Source organism: Struthio camelus, chromosome 5 (genome assembly GCF_040807025.1).
Source record: "Struthio camelus isolate bStrCam1 chromosome 5, bStrCam1.hap1, whole genome shotgun sequence".
Lineage (NCBI taxonomy): Eukaryota > Metazoa > Chordata > Aves > Struthioniformes > Struthionidae > Struthio > Struthio camelus.
This window is the reverse complement of record NC_090946.1, coordinates 78577456-78585525: the sequence shown is the minus strand read 5'-3', so window position 1 is coordinate 78585525 and position 8070 is coordinate 78577456. Positions and strand designations below refer to the sequence as shown.

At 45.4% G+C, this 8070-nt stretch overlaps 1 non-coding gene across 1 annotated transcript; it reads right to left on the bottom strand.

The window, feature by feature from the left end:
- Nucleotides 1-825: 825 nt before the first annotated feature.
- Nucleotides 826-898, bottom strand: TRNAK-CUU (transfer RNA lysine (anticodon CUU)). Its single transcript has one exon. It is a non-coding gene; the product is annotated as a tRNA-Lys (tRNA).
- Between the last annotated feature and the right edge of the window lie 7172 nt (nt 899-8070).

Sequence of the window (8070 nt, the reverse complement as noted above, 5' to 3'; positions counted from 1 at the left end):
AACCCCCCTCCAGATACTTGTACACATTGATGAGATCACCCCTCAGTCTTCTCTTCTCGAGGCTCAACAGGCCCAGCTCTCGCAGCCTTTCTTCACAGGAGAGATGCTCCAGGCCCCTCATCATCTTCGTAGCCCTCTGCTGGACTCTTTCCAGGAGTGCCATGTCTCTCTTGTACTGGGGAGCCCAGAACTGGACCCAGTACTCCAGGGGAGGCCTCACCAGGGCTGAGTAGAGGGGAAGGATCACCTCCCTCCACCTGCTGGCAACACTCTGCCTCATGCACCCCAGGAGACCATTGGCCTTCTTGGCCTTCAGGGCACATTGCTGCCTCATGGTTGACTTGCTGTCCACCAGCACTCCCAGGTCCTTTTCTGCAGAGCTGCTTTCCAGCAGGTCAACCCCCAGCCTGTCCTGGTGCATGGGGTTATTCCTCCCTAGGTGCAGGACCCTGCACTTGCCTTTGTTGAACTTCAGGAGGTTCCTCTCCGCCCAGCTCTCCAGCCTCTCCAGGTCCCTCTGAATGGCAGCACAGTCTTCTGCTGTGTCAGCCACTCCTCCCAGTTTAGTATCATCAGCAAACTTGCTGAGGGTGCACTCTGTGCCTTCATCCCGGTCACTGATGAATACATTGAACAAGACTGGACCCAGGACTGACCTCCAAGGGACACTGCTGGCTACAGGCCTCCAACTAGACTCTGCGCCACTGATCACAACCCTCTGAGCTCGGCCATCCAGCCAGTTCTCAATCCACCTCACTGTCCACTCATCCAACCCACACTTCCTGAGTTTACCTATGAGGATGCAATGGCAGAAAAGTATGTCTGCACCCAACGTGGGGCTCGAACCCACGACCCTGGGATTAAGAGTCCCATGCTCTACCGACTGAGCTAGCCGGGCACTGCTCAGTCCTGCTAGTTTATATTATACAGGTATTACATTATAGAGATATTATATATTATTATATTATTATATATTTATATCTATATCTATATATTATACTATATATATATAGTATATAATATTTTATATATATATATATAGTATATAATATTATATATATATATAATATTATAGAGGTATTATATTATACCTGTAGTCCAGGTAGTTTATATTATACAGTGAAACTTGGAGCATCATCATACAGTAAGGAAGGATGGACGTGCCCACAGGGTTTTTTTGCAAAAGCATGATCACATACGGAAGAGACTGTTCCATCCATTTCACTTGGGAATAGCAATAAATCTTTACTTGTCACTAGAGAATGGATATAGGATCCCTTTACTCATCCTTGTAAGCTTAAAGCGACCCTAGCAGCGTGAATAGTTGGGCTATTGACATCTGGATCTGCAAGGAGCAAGATCACTGCATTAAAATCACACCTCAAAGGCTCAGAGAAATACCTTGTCCCCTTTTAATTCCAGTGATTTTATTTAAAGCATTCAATATTTCCTATCATTTTTGTTTCAACTTATTTTTAGCCTTTTTTCACCCTCAAATGTATTGAAGCTGACATAATTATCACCCTTACTTCCCCAAAGGCATGTATTTACTTACTTGTTAAAAGGTTTTTTCCATGCTGCCATGCTGTTGCTGTGACAAGATGACTTTGAAGGCACAGTAGGTAAAATAATATTGTATATTGCACAGCAACCCCAACAACGAAATGTTAATTTAACCAATAAAGTAACCACATTGTAATTATAATAATTGCTATTCCTTATCTCTTAACGGGGCTAAAAGTGGAATTCAAATTTGCCATTTAGAGCTTGTCAGCTCTGAAATTGCTACATAAATCACTCAGATCAGTGAAGTTTTTAGTCCCACAGCTCCTAACTCATGTAAAGTGAGGAAAGGATTCTTCGGAGGAGACCAATGTGGTTTCAGGGCTATCATCTTCCTCCAGCTCCTTCCAGCTCCAGCTTCCCACCCTGGTATGATTTTCCTTCTCAATGAATAGGATTTTCTTGAGGAGAAGGGGGGATATTTGAGATTTTTCCATCTGAGTACACCTCCAGATGTCATTAACATATTCCTCTGCTTCATATTGCTAGGGGTCAAGCAAAAGAGCCGTCTCAGAAGCTGCACAGCTTGGAGCTATTGAACCAGACAAGTAAGTGAAGGACAATGTGGGCAGCAGCAAGGTGTTGGGGACATCGTCAACCCACTTCCCCAGCTGCTGTGCTGTGCTGGAAGCACGTAATCCACCATCCAAATTGGGCTAAATTTGGGGAGCCCATGGCTCCCATCCTTTTTACATACCTGCATGTTCCTTCCATCAAAACTGAGGTTCAAAAGCACCAGTGCTCAGCCAGGATAGTGAGGAGCTGTGTGCCCGGACATACTCTCTAATCAGGTAATGTGAAATCACCCATGGGATTGGATGATAGGATTTAGGCATCATTCATTTGTGCTTCTAAACCTCTCTGCTGATTTTGAAAGTCCCATCCAGGAGGTCATTCCCGATGTAAAACAAATAAATGGATGACAAGTTCTCTTTTCGTCTCAGAAATGAGTTACTGAAAATACAGTAAATCTGTAGCAGTGATGGACATTTAGGAAGGCAGATAGCCTGCAGAGAGAGATGGAGAGTCTTTTTGTGTTTGTAGGCATGGCAAGCAGATATGGTGAATGCAACAGAAATGTGCTTGGCCTTTTGCTAAGCAGCAAGTTAGAAAAACTGTAGTTCACAGTAGCTTGAAGGAGGATGATCTGAAGCCGTAAAAGGAAATTAGCATGTCTTAATCCATGGCTGTTTCCCAAAATGGCAAGGCAGTAACCATCTCAGAGTGGTCATCTCAGCGACAGCGAGGGAGAGTCTGTCACTGCAGATCTCATTGCTTTGACTCACAGCGAAAGGGCAATTAGCCCTAGCCTATGTCCAGTGTCTCACACACGGTGTGGGAGGACTTGAGATGCCAGGGACTGAGCTCTGTCTTGGAAACGTTTCCAGCTCTGGTGAAATGGGCTCATTTTCCTGCCCTTGTAATCCTCTTCCATGGCAAAGGTGAGATGGTCCAGCGATCTGAGCGCTAGCTCAGCATTTGGGAAGGAGAAGCTGAAAAGTCTGCAGTGAGAAAATGCCACAAACCTTCCCAAGATCTTGGGCAAACGCTGTGGTGCAAATAGATCTGTGCAGGCTGGACCAGGGGCAGGAGGCCCTGTAGATGTGCCAGCGTGGTGCTAAGCATGGCGTAATACATACTGCTGCTGCATCTGTGGACGATGCTTCCAGACAAGAGATACCAGGGGTGCAGCCATCCAGGAGTGCCTGTGGTTCAAGGGCAGCTGCTGGTCACCACTGTGGGTACATCCCTGTAGGTGTTCCCAGGAAGGTCTCCGCCTCGCCTGTGTTCTCTATAGGGGGGTTTTATGAGGATAAGCATGTTACTGACTGGGTAGTGTTGAGATAGTCTAGCACCGAAGCCTGTGTGAGCTCCAAAAACAGATTTTTCCCTTCTCACATTTTATGGGGTGTCGAAATAAAAGCCAATTTACATTATAGGCCAAATCCCCCAGCCAGATGCCAATCTGGCTTCTCGCTGTGATTCTCAAGAAAATATTAACTTGTCACAGAAGCAACAACTGAGAAACAGAGACATATTCATCTTTGCTATGAAGAGAGGGCCTGGGTCTACATTAATATAGATTTTGAATTTTTCTTCAGGATTTTTTTACATGAAAGCTGATCTATGGCTTCACAATATACTCAAGGAGTCACCATTAAAAATCAGCATACCTAACAGTTGGAACAGGAAGGTTTTCAAGATACCATTGCCTTCCTCTTGTCTTAAGAAGCCGTGGAAACAGCAGTAGTTCAGGTAGCATAGTAGAATAAACCTTGGGAATACTGGACTGCATAATGCTTACAGCTGCACCAAATCACTCCATGTGAAAAGACACACCTTTTGGTGAGACCAGTGGGTATCATGAGCTGTGGCTCAGATTGTCCTTTTGCACCAATAGCCTATATGAACCCAGCTAGATATTTCCTATATTTCCTTGTATTACTCCTGAAGCTGATATTTCTTCTCTCCCCTGGGGATATCGCAGGGGCTGGACACTAGAAAATTATCCACAGCATTTCATCCTTTGCTCCTACTAATGAGGAAATGTACCAGTAACTCTTTCATCTGTGTTAAAGGAGAGGGGTTTAAGCCATCTCTGCACGCCTTCTTGTCACCCCAGCACTCCTAAGAGCATTTAACACCAAATTTGCAACACGCCTGGCATTTCATAGGTCTCACTGGTGAGAAACTTTCATTGTTACGGGCAAATGCCACATTGTACATTCTGGGAACTAGTGGCGAGAAAATGTAAACGGGCCTCTTTTTAATTTTCTCATCAGGTTAGAGGCATGTACATCATAGGGGTTAATTGTCAGAAACTTTAATTGTTACCCTATGACTCCTACTTCCCTTGTGTGTTAGTGGCACGCAGTCGGGGCTAATAGTGAGAAAATTTGACTGTAGCTCTACCACACTCTCTTCATTAGGCTAATGGAACATTTTCCTCTCATTTTCTCCCCAGGGTAGCTGTAGGAGTGCTACCTTATAATTGTTGCTCTTACTGTAATTGGCAGTAGTAGGAGTATGTATAATCTCATTGTCTTTCCTGTGTGGCGGTAGATTTATTTATGACCTATTGACAATTCCCAGCCAGCAGCGGTAGCACAGTGAGTGTTGCATTAGCCTTTCCTCCCAGCAAAGTGAAGACTACACGAAGGTTATTATTAACTAGAAAGAACACGAACTCAAGATGTCCCACAGGACCAAATATCAACACTAGTAACGGCAAACAAAGGTGCTGCTGAGCCCGGAGATTCGTGGGTATTCTGTTCCCGGGAATAAAACCATCCTTTGTGGAATTGCATGGTTTCTGGCATGCCTCATCTCATCGACAATAAAGAACAGTTAAATTCATCTCCTGAGTTGCTTCAGCAGACTATCACCAAAGACAGACCAGGCTTTCTTCATGAAGATGCTACTCTACCTCGCACCATCATTTGCTGAGACAAACAAGGCCCTGATCCAGCAGGGCACTTAGGCGAGGGTGATATTTTAGCCCATTCAGCAAAGCAGATAAAGACGTGCTTAATTTTCAGGGCCTAGGCCATAGTGGTCTAGCCACTATGTTTTACAGCTTCGGCAGAACTAGCAATGGTGGAGTAAATAGATTAAATCCACTACAGGGGTAAGTCACTTCAGGATCGGGGCTCAAAGCCAACGCAGACTCCTTCTTTATTCATCTTTCCTTGAATGAAGTGATGCTCTTTTTTCCACCTCTCTTCCTCAAGGGTGAGACAAACAAAACAATGTCAGGAAAATCTGTGCATCTCCAAAATAAAATGCATAGAGAGTACATGAAAAGCAAATCTCTCTTCCTCCATTCTTCATTTTATTTATTTATTTTTCTCTCTTCAGGGTTTTAAAAAAGCAAAGAAGAGAGCAACAACAACAACAACAACAACAAAAGAGGAAGGAAAGAAAAATTGACCCAGATTTACTGGCTAAGCAATAATAAAAGAAAGAGGGAGGAAATGAAAGGTGTTTGCAGCCTGCTCCCACTGAGCAGTGTTCATGCTTACGAGAAGGGTCCTGCTCACCTTTGCACTAGTCGCTCAGGTCTGTCACAGCTCCCAGCTCTTCCCAGCCCAGGAAAAGCAGGTTTAGGGCTGATCAAGGGCATTCTTAACAGGCAGGATTTTCTCTCCCAGAGGCATTCGCCAGCTACGCCCCAGAACGTGACCCAGGTAATGAGCTTTGCTATTCGTCACATCGTGTGCGGTAGCTATTTTGGGAGACAAACCAGCTTTTCTCTGATGCTGAAATGCTTTGAGCTTGGATGGGTTGTCTCAGGGCTGGCTCTGGACGATGATAGCCACAACACAGCCCATGACATATTTAGTGCAATTCGCCTTGTGCCCATGCTGGTGAGCGACAGCTGAGGAGGAAAGAGAGAAGAGAGGAGAAAACGGAGAAGAGACAGCACCCAGCCACTTTGGAAGCACCTCGAGCTAGCTGGGGGCGCTTCACAGTGGAGGGTTTCCAGACGAAGGCTGGGGGGTTCACAAGGAGCCTGATGGAGGTCGGGCCCACTGCAACAGGGTGGGACCTGGAGGCTTAGGCACAGCTCTCCCAAGCTCTAACTCAGTTAGGCTCCTTGGACTTATTCACCTGGCCTAAATTATACCTGAGTCCCTGTGCCAAGTTTTTCTTGTGGGTCGGTTCTTGGCCTTTCAGGGCATTTAGCTACTAGGAAACACCAGAACTGGGTACTTAGGTGGAATTTAGTTAACTGACTTTGGCTTTTAGCTCCCATCTTGATCACAGCGGTTAGATATCTTTGGGGCTCTTTTGAAAGAGTAAAGTGAGTGTGCCTGTCAGTAGAAAGAGCTGCTGGAGGTAAGGCTGCCCATGCTCAGTTGGAGCCTGACGTTAACACAATGGGAAGTGAAAGCATGTGGTTGCCTTGCAGGAGGTAGAAACAAAGTTGTCAGAGCGAAGGGGAACCATGGGGGTCCTGGGGATTTGAACATCTGTGAATGAAAGAAGTTTTTAAAGAGAAACAGGCACATGACTCCAGGAGAAGATGGATACACACCGCCTGTGATCTTTGAAACCTCCCCTTTGAGCCTTGCTGTGTCTCAACACAGTGACCATCTTGCCATTCTTCTTAGATCCCACCAGCCCACTACTCACTCATCTTCTGGTCCAGGTACTGAAGCTGATCATGGCCATATTGTCCCTTCCACTACTATCATAGGATCCAGTCCTCCTAGTCTGAGCCTACAAAGGTCTCACTGGGGGCCAGTGGGAGTTCTGCTTGCAAGAGAAAGAAAAATAGACCTTATCAGCACAGTATCAGTCCCCATAAAAGCCAGCATACATGTATCAATATACAGAACGGATTTTTGGAATCAGAAGAGTGGTTTTGCTTACCTTTCACTGCATACAGATGAGCTTATTAAACCAAAGTAGGTCAGGCACATGACATAACTGTATGACCTATGTAAAAGGCATTGGAAAGTGTTCGTTGTGCTGAGACACTCCATCCTTGACCGATTTTTTCCTCTTTATATGACAGACTTGACTGGAGCCAAATTGTCTTTCCAATAAAACCAGTAGCAACTACTCCCCACTGATTTCAGTGAGACAAAAATTTCAGTCTTATTCACTGGTCTGTACAGGGGATCTTTTAACGGGCCCACAAAAAGAATTACTCTGTCTGGAAAGCATGGGCACAAGAAGAAACAGCAATCTGGGAAGTGAATTGCCATTGTATTACCATAGCTATTACCATACCATATACCACTACCATTACCACCTCTTCTTTAGTCTAGACAAAGAGTAAGTTGCCTGTTCTCACTGCTAAAGAAATGGCTGTGTCTACCCTGCCTGAAGGTCTGCCTCCTCCCCATACGAGTTATGAGGACATGCAGTAATTTTTTTTAGGCCTTGATGGCATCAGAGAGGACAAAGGTCGTTTCACTTTGTGTTTAGCATGAGTAAACCTGCAAATAAAAGTGCAGGAGCAGCAGTGATTTCAGCAGGAGGATGAATTTGCTTCCACAAGATGTAATAAGCCTTATGGCAACCTACCAGTGTCGACAGTGACTGTGATCACTGCTGATCTAACAGACCCAGCCTAGCAAACCCGAGACAAGCCAGATGACCACATGTTTCAGACGCTCACCCAGAAAAAGTTGAACACTTTTATAGGCTCCTGAATCCAATAAGGGCAATTTTGCATCACAAGAGATTCATTTGCGTAGTGGCAGCATTTCCAGTTGCATCCTCCAAAATAAGACAGCAAGAGAGGTTCCTGGCTCTCCCCACTCCAGAAATGTCATTTCTCACTCAAACTCATTAATCGGCTTCATCAGTGGCAGGACCACTTTCGCAGTTGGCTTAAGCCAATTTTAGGTCTGCGCAGATGAAGAGAGAAGAGGTCCGCCCACCGCCACTGGTGTCACTGTGCCTCCTTTCTCCCCACACCGCTGCGGGGCCACCATCAGCCAGATCTGCTCCGCAACCCAGCTGAAAGCCAACCAGGTTTTCTCCTGATTCTCA